Source organism: Pristiophorus japonicus, chromosome 11, assembly GCF_044704955.1.
Source record: "Pristiophorus japonicus isolate sPriJap1 chromosome 11, sPriJap1.hap1, whole genome shotgun sequence".
Taxonomy (NCBI): domain Eukaryota; kingdom Metazoa; phylum Chordata; class Chondrichthyes; family Pristiophoridae; genus Pristiophorus; species Pristiophorus japonicus.
Window position 1 is genome coordinate 84931484 of NC_091987.1, and position 11703 is coordinate 84943186.

Consider the following 11703-nt stretch of genomic DNA (forward strand, 5'->3'; position numbering starts at 1 on the left):
CGTGTGGAGCCCAGGATTAATGGGGAGAGGTACAGGATCAATTTGTATCTTATTGAGTGAGAAATGTTATTGTCCCAGACACTCCCTGTCCCTCAGTATCTGTGTTGGGGAGCGACCGATGGGTTCACTCTGTATCTAAGCCGTGCTGAGCCCGACTGGAGAGAGTTTGATGCTGGCATGAGGTGCTCAGCTCGATGAGCACAACATTTAACCCAAAGATGATCGGATAAACCCATCAGCTTCTCCCCTGGACACAGGTCCTGAAGGACAGTGAGTGTCTCTAATAATTTGTCTGGTGTCCTTGATCAAATTTAAACACCTCACTCATCTCTTTTTAAAATTAGTTCATGTGATGTGGGCATTGACTCTCATTAAATGCTAGAGAATATAGGCCTAGTCTACTCAATCTCTCATAGGACAATACCCCCATCCCAGGAATCAGTCTGGTGAGCCTTCCTTGCACTCCCTTTATAGCAAGTTTATCTTTCCTTAGGTAAGGAGACCAAAACTGTGCATAATACTCCAGGTGCGGTCTCACCAGGGCCCTATATAATTGCAGTAAGACATCTTTACTCTTATACTCAAATCCTCTTGTAATAAAGGCCAATGTTGTTATGTTCATAATAAAGCAATATAACTGAGTACCGTAGACATGAGTAAGTGTGACCTTATCTCCTTTATTCAAACTCCAGAGTGATGGCACAGCATGAGAGGCCTGCTTATATACAGTGCTCCCAAGGGATGTTGGGATCCATTGGGACTCCAACAGATATGCCCTCTGGTGGTGGATTGATACAGGTTGCATACATAACATCACTCCCTCCCAAAGTCAATAGTACACTTATTTACAGGGTGAGACGATCTGGGGCTTTTTGCTCCCTTGTCGATCGTCTCGGTACAAATGCAGGTGTGGGTGAGTTGGTCTGTTCTTCGCTGGACAGCTGGCCTTGCTGGGCTGCTGGGGATGGTGAGTTCAGCTTTGTGGTCAACCGTGATGTCAGTTGCCACTTGTGTGCGTGTTGGAGGGCCGAAGTTGGTGGTGGCCTCTTCGGGTTGCTCATGGCTGTCTGTGAATCGCAGTTTGGTTTGGTCCAAATGCTTTCTGCAAGTTAGTCCATTAGCAAGTTTGACCTGAAACACCCTACTTCCTGCTTTGGCTATGACAGTGCCAGCAAACCATTAGGGATCATGTCCATAGCTGAATAAAAATACAGGGTCATTAACTCCAATATTGCGTGACAAGTTTGCGTGATCATGGTACATGCTTTGTCGATGCCGCCTGTCCTCGACGTGATCATGGAGATCAGGGTGGACAAGCGAGAGCCTTGTTTTGAGCGCCCTTTTCATGAGCAGCTCGGATGGGGGAACCCTGGTGAGTGAGTGGGGTCTGGTGCAGTAGCTGAGCAGGATTCGGGACAGGTGGTTCTGCAGGGAGCCTTCCGACACATGTTTCAAGCTTTTCTTGATGGTTTCGACTGCCCGTTCTGCCTGGCCGTTGGATGTGGGCTTGAACGGGGCAGATGTGACATGCTTGATCCCATTGTGGGTCATGAATTCCTTGAATTCAGCATTGGTGAAGCACGGCCCATTGTCGCTGAAAAGGACATCAGGCGGGCCTTGTGTGGCAAACATGACTCATAGGCTTTCAATGGTGACAGTGGACATGCTTAGACATTATTACACACTCAATCCATTTTGAATAAGCATCCACAACAACCAAAAACATTTTGCCTAGAAACGGGCCCGCAAAGTCAACGTGGATCCTAGACCACGGTTTAGAGGGCCATGACCACAAACTGCCTCCCTGGGTGCATTGCTCAGTTGAGAGCAAGTGTTGCATTGGTGCACGCATGACTCCAAATCTGAGTCAATGCTGGGCCACCACACATGCGATCTGGCTATTGCTTTCATCATTACTATGCCTGGATGGGTACTGTGTAGGTCGCGTATGAATGTTTCCCTGCCTTTCTTAGGCAAAACTACATGATTGCCCCATAAAAGACAGTCCGCCTGTATAGACATTTCATCTTTGCGCCGCTGGAACAGCGTGACCTCTTCACGCATCTCCGCTGGGATGCTGGACCAGCTCCCATGGAGGACACAGTTTTTTTTTTACAAGGGACAGTAAAGGATCCTGGCTGGTCCAGGTCCTGATCTGGCAAGCTGCAATGGGTGACTTTTCATTTTCGAATGCATCCATCACCAAGAGCAAGTCTGCAGGCAGTGCCATTTCCACCCCAGTGGTGGGCAATGGTAGCCGACAGAGCATCAGCACAGTTCTCTGTGCCTGGTCTGTGGCAGATTACATAGTTATATGCAGACAGCGTAAGCGCCTATCTTTGGATGCGGGCAGAGGCTTTGGTATTAATCCCTTTGTTTTCTGAGAGTAGCGATATAAGCGGCTTATGGTCGGTTTCTAAATCAAACTTGAGACCAAACAGATACGGGTGCATTTTTTTCACCCCGTAAATGCATGCCAGAGCTTCTTTTTCAATCCTGCTGTGGGCCCTTTCGGCCTTGGACAGACTCCTAGATGCATAGGCGACTGGTTGCAATGTTCCTGATTTGTTTACTTGCTGTAACACACTCTCGACCCCATACGAAGATACATCGCAAGCTAGCAGTAAATGTTTGCATGGGTTATACAGAACAAGCAGTTTGTTGGAACATAACAGTTTTCTTGCTTTCTCAAAAGCAGCCTCTTGTGATTTCCCCCATACCCAGTCATCTCACTTGCGTAGCAGCACATGTATGGGTTCTAGCAAGGTGCTTAACCCAGGTAGGAAATTATCAAATAGTTGAGGAGTCCCAGGAATGATACAGCTCTGTCACGTTCTGTGGTCTGGGTGCATTCTTAATGGCCTCCGTGATTTTTCTCCCAAAGAACTCGACCTCTGGTGCCAGAAAAACACACTTTGAGTGTTTCAACCCGAGTCCCAAGCGGTCTAGCTGACTTAGAAACTCTTCCAGGTTCTTCAAGTGTTCGATGGTGTCCCGACCTGTGACCAGTATGTCATCCTGGAAAACCACGGTGCGCAGAACCAACTTTAGCAGGCTGATCGAATCCCAAACGAGCCTCTATTGTAGATGTACAGACCTTTGTGTGTGTTGATGCAGGTGACACCTTTCGAATATTCTGCCAGCTCCTGCATCATGTAGGCCGTGGTCAGATCCAATTTGGTGAACGTCTTTCCTCCAGCCAGGGCCACAAATAGGTCGTCTGCCTTGGGTAGCGAGTACTGCTCTTGTAGCGAAAAACAGTTAATCATTACTTTATAGCCCCCACAAATTCTGACCATGATATTGGCTTTGAGAACTGGAACAATCGGACTGGCCCACTTGTTGACCTCCACCGTGGCAATGATGCCTTCTCGCTGCAGCCTGTCAGCTCAATTTCCACTTTCTCTCGCATCATATATGGCACCGCTCGTGCCTTGTGGTGGATGGGTCATATATCGGGAACCAAGTGGATCTGCACCTTCGCCCCTGAGAAACTTCCGATGCCTGCCTCAAACAACAATGGGAACTTGCTCAGAACCTGGCCACATGAGGCATAGTCGACGGACGAGAGCGCTCGGATGTCATCCCAGTTCCAATGGATTTTTCACAGCCAGCTTCTGCCGAACAGTGTGGGCCCATCTCCTGCTACAATCCATAGTGGGAGTTCATGCACTGCTCCATCATAGGAGACTTTTACTGCTGCGCTGCCAATTACAGGGATCAGCTCTTTAGTGTAAGTTCTTAGCTTGGTATGAATGGAGCTAAGTTTGGGCCTGTGTGCCTTGTTGCACCACAGGGTGTCGAAGAGCTTTTTGCTCATGATAGACTGGCTCGCACCCATGTACCGTTCCATGGGTACTAGAAATCCATCCAGTTCGACTTCTAGCATGATCGGTGGACATTTCGTGGTGAAGGTGTGTACCCCGTACACTTCTGCCTCCTCGGTTCGAGTCTCTAGTTTAGCCTGATCCACCATGGATCGATCCTCCTCTGCAACGTGGTGGTTAGCAGGGTTCGCAGCTCGTCTGCACATTCGCTGGAGGTGTCCCATTGTTCCACAGCATAGTGTTTGAAGCGGCATTGATGGGCTCGATGATCACCTCCGCAGCGCCAACAAGGTGTTAACTGCCGTGCATTAACATTTGATGGTAGACTCTGGGTCATCTGAGGTCGTGCAGCTGCAGGTGTGTACGTTCTGCCATTTGCATTCCTGTCTGAAAACGACATTACTTTGTGTACAGTACTTGCCAAAACCTCTATGTTGCAAAATTTGTTTCATGTTATCACAGGTGAACATAAATGCCTGGGCTATCGTTATGGCTTTGCTCAGGTTCGGTGTTTCAACAGTCAATAGTTTGCGAAGGATAACCTCGTGGCCAATGCCAAACCTCAAAGAAGTCTCTTAGCATTTGCTCAAGGAATCCATCGAATTCGCAATGTCCTGCAAGGCGCCTTAGACATAGCTCACCACTTCCTGGCCTTCAGACCGTTGATATGTGTAAAATCGATACTTTGCCATCAGAACGCTTTCCTTCAGATTTAGGTGCTCCTGGACCAGCGTACACAGTTCTTCATACAATGTGGTTGTTGGTTTCACCAGAGCTAGAAGATTCTTCATGAGGCTATAGGTTGTTGACCCACAGACAGTGAGGAGGATCACCCTTTGTTTGGCAGCATTCTCATCCCCTTCCAGCTCGTTGGCCACGAAATAATGGTCGAGTCGCTCCACGAAGGCCTCCCAATCGTCCCCTTCTGAGAATTTCTCCAGGATACCAACAGTTCTCTTCATTTTCGCGTGATTGTTCGTTATCTCATTGCCAGTTTTTATGTTCATAATAAAGCAATGTAACTGAGTAGTGTAGACATGAGTAAGTGTGACCTTAGCTCCTTTATTCAAACTCGAGTGATGGTACAGCATGGGAGGCTTGCTTCGGTGCTCCCAAGGGATGCTCGGACCCTACCAGTTACAGCCTGCCAACCCAAAAATGACCTGTTTATTCCTCCTCTCTGTTTTCCAATCCTTAATCCTTGCAAGTATTTCACACCCAATCCCATGAGCCATAACTTTGTTTAATAATCTCTTGTGTGGCACCTCATTGAATTCCTTCTGTAAATCTAAATATACCACATCCAGTGGTTTCCCCCTTATCTATCCTGCTATCTATCACAAAAAATGTTAACAGATTTTCAAGGACAATTTCCCTTTCATAAATCCGTGTTAATTCTACCCAATCCTGTTATTAATTCCGAAATGCCCTGTTACTACGTACTTAATAGATTTTAGCATTTTCCTGACTACTGATGTCAGGACTACCGGAACTGCAAGAGTTTGATACAAAGTAAATCCCATTCCATCATGTCCAGGGTTGATACAGAGTAAATCTCAGTCTACAGTATCCCAAACACCACAGGGCAGTTACACACGGGTTAGATACAGAGTAAAGCTCCCTCTACACTGTCCCATCAAACTCTCCCAGGGAAGGTACAGTACAGGTTAAGTCCAGCATAAAACTCTCTCTGAACAGTCCCATCAAAAGTCACAGGGCAGCTCCAGCACGGGTTAAATGCAGAGTAACTTCTCCCACTACACTTTCCATCAAACACTCACAGAACAGGTACTGCATTGGTTAGATACCAAGTAAAGCTCCCTCTACACTGTCCAAATAAACACTCCTAGGGCAGGTACAGCACAATTACGATACAATATAATTCTCTCTCTAACTTCACTCTACAATTGTACAGGGCCTTGATGAGACCACACCTGGAGTACTGTGCAGAGTTTTGGTCTCCTTTTCTAAGGAAGGATATACTTGCCTTGCTTAGATACAGAGTAAAGCTCCCTTAATATTGTCTCACCTGACATTCCAAGGGCAGGAATAGGCCACTTGGCCCCTCGAGCCTGCTCCGCCATTTAATAGAATCCTGGCTGATTTGATCATGGACTCAGCTTCACTTCCCTGCCTGCTCCCCATAACCATTTATTCCCTTATCGATCAAAAATCTGTCTATTTCTGCCTTAAATGTATTCAATGACCCAGCCTCCACAGCTCTCTGGGGCAGAGAATTCCAAAGATTTACAACCCTCAGAGAAGAAATGGGCGGCCTCTTATTTGGAGACCCTGTCCCCTGGTTTTGGTTTCCCCTATGAATGGAAATATCTTCTCTGTATCCACCTTGTCGAGCCCCCTCATTATCATATATGCCCAACCTATCTTCATAAGTCAACCGCCTCATCTCCAGAATCAATCTAGTGAACCTTCTCTGAACAGCCTCCAGTGCAAGTCTATCCTTCCTTAAATACGGAGACCAAAACTGGAAGTAGTACTCTAGGTGTGGCCTCACCGATACCGTGTACAGTTGTAGGAGTACTTCTCTGCTTTTATACTCTATTCCCCTTGCAATAAAGGCCAACATTCCATTTGCCTTCCTGATTATTGCCATACCTGCATACTAACTTTTTGTGTTTCATGCACAAGGACCCCCAGGTCCCACTGCACTATAGCACTTTGCAATTTTTCTCCATTTATATTATAATTTGCTTTTCTATCTTATCTGCCAAGGTAGATAACCTCACATTTTCCCACATTGTACACCATCTGCCAACATTTTGCCCACTCACTTAGCCTGTCTATATCCCTTTGCAAATTTTTTGTGTCCTCACTATTTGCTTTCCCACCCATCTTTGTATCATCAGCAAACTTGGCTGCATTACACTTGGTCCCTTCATCCAGGACATTAATATAGATTGTAAATAGTTGAGGATCCAGCACCGATCCCTGTGGCACCCCACTAGTCACTGTTTGCCAATAGAAAAATGATCCATTTATCCCGACTCAGATACAAAGTTAAGCTCCATCTCCACTGCCCCATCAAACACTCCCAAGGCAGGTACAGCACGGGCTAGAAAAAGAGTGAAGCTCCCTCTACACTGTCCCATGAAACACTCCCAGGGCAGGTACAGCACAGGTTAGATACACAGTGAGGATCGCTATACACTTTCCCACTGGACAGTCCCATAGCAGGGACTGCACAGGTTAGATACAGAGTAAAGTTTCCTCTACACTGTCCCATCAAGCACTCCCAGGGCAGGTACTGCTTTGATTAGATACAGAGTAAAGCTCCCTCTACACTTTCCAAATAAACACTCCTAGGGCAAGTACAGCATAATTTAGATAAAGGGTAACCCTCTCAAACCTCACTCTATAATTGTACAGGGCCTTGGTGAGACCACACCTGGAGTACTGTGCACAGCTTTGGTCGCCTTATCTAAGGAAGGATATATTTGCCTTGCTTAGATATAGAGTAAAGCTCCCTCAACATTGTCCCACCAGACATTCCATGGGCAGGTACAACACAGGCTAGATATGGAGTATATCTCCCTCTACCCTGTCACAAGCATTCTAGAGTAGATACTGCATTGGTTAGATACAGAATAAAGCTCCCTCTACACTGACCCATAAAACACTCCAAGAGAGGTACAGAATAAATCTTCCTTTACATTGTCACATCAAACACTCCCAAGGCAACTACAGCATGGGATAGATACAGAGTAAAGCTCCCTCTACTCTGCCGCATCAAACACTCCCAGAACAGGTACAACATGGTTTAAATATTGAGTAAATCTCCCTCAACACTGTTCCACCAGACATTCCAAAGGCAGGTACAACACTGGTTAGGTATGGAATATTTCTCCCTGTACACTGTCCAAAGCATTCCAGGGTAGATACAGAATTGGTTAGATCCGGAATAATGCTCCATCTACACAGTCCCATCAAACACTCCCAGGGCAAGTACAGCACGGGATAAATACAGAGTAATCTCTCTCTCTGCATTGTCCCAACATACAATCCCAGGGCAGGTACAGCACGGATTAGATACAGAGTAAAGCTCTCTCTACACTGTCCCAACAGACAACCCCAGGGCAGGTACAGCACAGGGTAGATTATAATATAAGAAATAGGAGCAGGAGCAGGCCACATGGTACCTCGAGCCCACTCTGCCATTTAATAAAAGCATGGCTGATCTGATCTTGGGCTCAACTCCAGGTCCGTGCCCGCTTCCCATAACACTTTATTCCCTTATCCCTCAAAATTCTGTCCATCTACGTCTTTAATATATTCAATGGCCCAGCCTCCGCAGCTCTCTGGGGCAGAAATTCCATAGATTTACAACTCTCAGAAGAAATTCCATCTCATTTCAGTTTTAAATGGGTGGCCTCTTATTCTGAGACTATGTCCCCTAGTTTTAGTTTTCCCTATAAGTGCAAACATCCTCTCTGCATTCACCTTGTCGAGCCCCCTCATTATCTTATATGTTTCAATAAGATCACCGCTCATTCTTCTGAACTCCAATGGGTACAGGCCCAACCTATCTTCATAAGTCAACCCCCTCATCTCCAGAATCAACCTAGTGAACCTTCTCTGAACAGCCTCCAAAGCAAGTATATCCTTCATTAAATAGAGAGACCAAAACTGTATGCAATACTCTAGGTGTGGCCTCACCAATATCCTGTACAGTTGTAGCAGGACTTCCCTGCATTTATACTCTATCCACCTTGCAATAAAGGCCAAGATTCCATTTGTCTTCCTGATTACTTGCTGTACCTACATACTAACTTTTTGTGTTTCATGCACAAGGACCCCAAGTTGTGACTGTATTGCAGCACTTTGCAATTTTTCTCCATTTAAATTATAATTTGTTTTTCTATTTTTTCTGCCCCAGTGGATAACCTCACATGTTCCCACATTACACTCCATCTGCCAAATTTTTGCCCACTCACTTAGCCTGTCTATATCCCTTTGCAGATTATTGTGTCCTCTTCACATGTTTCTTTCCCACCCATCATTGTATCATCAGCAAACCTTGCTAGATTACACTCGGTCCCTTCATCCAAGTCATTAATATAGATTGAGGACTGAGCACTGATGCCTATGACAACGCTGGAGCTAGTTTGCCAATAGAAAAATTACCGATTTATCCTGACTCAGATACAAGTAAAGCTCCATCTACACTGTACCATCAAACACTCCCAGGGTAGGTACTGCATTGGTGAGATACGAAGTAAAGCTCCTTCTACACTTTCCAAATAAACACTCCTAGGGCAAGTACAGCTTAATTTAGATAAAGGGTAACCCTCTCAAATCTCACTCTACATTTGTACAGGGCCTTGGTGAGACCACACTTGCAGTACTGTGCACAGTTTTGGTCTCCTTATCTCAGGAAGGATATACTTGCCTTGCTTAGATACCGAGTAAAGCTTCCTCAACACTGTCCCACCATACATTTCAAAGGCAGGCACAACACAGGTTAGATACGGTGTATATCTCCCCCTACCCTGCCCCAAGCATTCCAGAGTAGATACTGCATTGGTTGGATAAAGAGTGAAGCTCCTCCTACACTGTCCCATTAACGATTCCCAGGGCAGATGCAACACAGGTTAGATGCTGTCTCACCGGACATTCCCAGGCAGATGCAGCACGGGTTACATAAAGATTAAATCTTCCTCTAGCCTGTCCCAAGCACTCCCAGGTTAGGTACTGCTTTGATTAGGTACAGAGTTAATCTCCCTGTATGCTGTCCCATCAAACACTGCAGAACAGGTACAGCACGAGTTAGATACAGAGTAAAGCTCCCTCTAGACTGTTCCATCAAATCTTATTGAATAGGGAGCAGGCTCGGGGGGGCCGGTGGCCCACTCCTGCTCCTATGCCTCATGGTCTTATGTATCCAGCATGCTCCGCGGGGGAGAATGTGCCGCACCCAGACTACAGGAACTCGGTGCGCAGGCGTGGGCCCTGGCTGTGTTTGGAGCATGCGCGGTGCGTGTAATGGCGGAGGAGACAAGATTTGGATGGGCTCCTCAGAAGTGTCCTTTTTAGCGGGGAGTCAGAGAGGCTTCATAAACAACTGGTGCCCGCCGCAAGCCCGGAACAGTAACCGGAATATCGGCGGTCACAGGCCAGGGTTAATGACGGCCATCTTCGTACAGGAAGGCAGGTTCAGCGCTCCACCATCTTGATTCAGTGAGTAGCACACCGCATGCGCAGCCATCTTGGTGCAGGAACAAAGTGAATGATGTTCGTGTCTGGAATTGAACCCAGCCAGAGTCGGCACCTTCAGGGGAAGGGAACCAGTGAGTGTGGAACTGAACCCAGACAGAGTCAGCAGCTTCAGGGGAGGAGAGGGGAACCAGTGAGTGGAACTGAATCCAGCCAGAGTCAGCACTTAAGTGGAGGGTAACATAAGAACATAAGAAATAGGAGCTCGAGTAGGTCATACGGCCCATCGAGCCTGCTCCGCCATTTAATAGGATCATGGCTTAATAGGACTCGGGTCCACCTCCCTGCCCACTCCCCATAACCCTTTAATCCATTATCGGTTAAGAAACTGTCTATCTCTTCAAGTTATTCAATGACCCAGCTTCCACAGCTCTCTGAGGCAGTGAATTCCACAGATTTACAATGCTCTGGGAGAAGAAATTTTTCCTCATCTCAGTTTTAAATGGGAGGTCCCTTATTCTAAGATTATGCTCCCTAGTCCTAGTCTCCCCTATCAGTGGAAACATCCTCTCTGCATCGACCTTGTCAAGCCGCTTCAAAACCTTATACGTTTCGATAAGATCACCTCTCATTCTTCTGAATTCCAATGAGTAGAGGCCCAAGCTCCTCAAACGTTCCTCATAAGTCAACACCTCATCTCCGGAATCAACTTAGGAACCTTCTCTGAACTGCCTCCAAAGCAAGTATATTCTTTCATAAATATGGAAACCAAAACTGCACGCAGTATTCTAAGTGTGGCCTCACTAATACCCTGTATGACTGTGGCAAGACTTCCCTGCTTTTATACTCCATCCCCTTTGCAATAGAGGCCAAGATTCCATTGGCCTTCCTGTTCACTTGCTGTACCTACATACTAACCTTTTGTTTCGTGCACAAGTACCCCCAGGTCCCACTGTACTGTAGCACTTTGCAATTTTTCTCCATTGAAATAATAACTTGCTCTTTGATTTTTTTTTCTGCCAAAGTGCATGACCTAACACTTTCCTACATTTTACTCCATCTGTCAAATTTATGCCCACTCACTTAGCCTGCCTATGTCCTTTTGCAGATTTTTTGTGTCCTCCTCACACATTGCTTTTCCTCCCATCTTTGTATCATCAGTGTAGTGGGAATTTTTAGAAACCCCGCTTTATGCATTCTGGCGATGTTAAAATGGTCAAATAAAGTCTGCTGATTCTGAGTCATGGGGAAAGAAGAAGTTGGACGAAGTATGGTTGCAGTGCAAACAGATGTGTGCATGTTTTTCTCTGATAAGGAGGAACCGAATGCCCTAAACGCTGACCTCAGGGTCCCATGTACTTTATTGTGAAAGGTTTTTCTTCTACCATTGTAACCACAATGACGCATGTGCTTGTGGGTTGTGAGATTAAATATGGAACGGCCAGGCCCAGCCAGCGAATTCAGGCGCAACAGGCTGCGAAGCTTTTAGACTGATCTCCAACTCGACCGAATCTCTGTATACGTATAATAAACTTGTGTGTTTTCCACTTGAGCAGATGGGTGTCTGAGTCATATTCTTCAATATAGATTCCACCCCAACAATTTGGCTACATTACACTCGGTCCTTTCTTCCAAGACGTTAATGTAGATTGTAAATAGTTGGTGTCCCAGCACTGATCCCTGTGGCACCCCACTAGTTACTGAT

At 46.2% G+C, this 11703-nt stretch overlaps 2 protein-coding genes across 3 annotated transcripts in view; both read right to left on the reverse strand.

Annotated features, from left to right (window-relative positions):
* Positions 1–11703, reverse strand: part of LOC139276125 (NXPE family member 3-like) — a 742865-nt gene that overhangs the window by 219012 nt on the left and 512150 nt on the right. The window lies entirely within an intron of this gene.
* LOC139276124 (zinc finger protein 850-like) overlaps positions 1–11703 on the reverse strand; it is a 226213-nt gene that overhangs the window by 141996 nt on the left and 72514 nt on the right. The gene's annotated exons all lie outside the window — the stretch shown is intronic.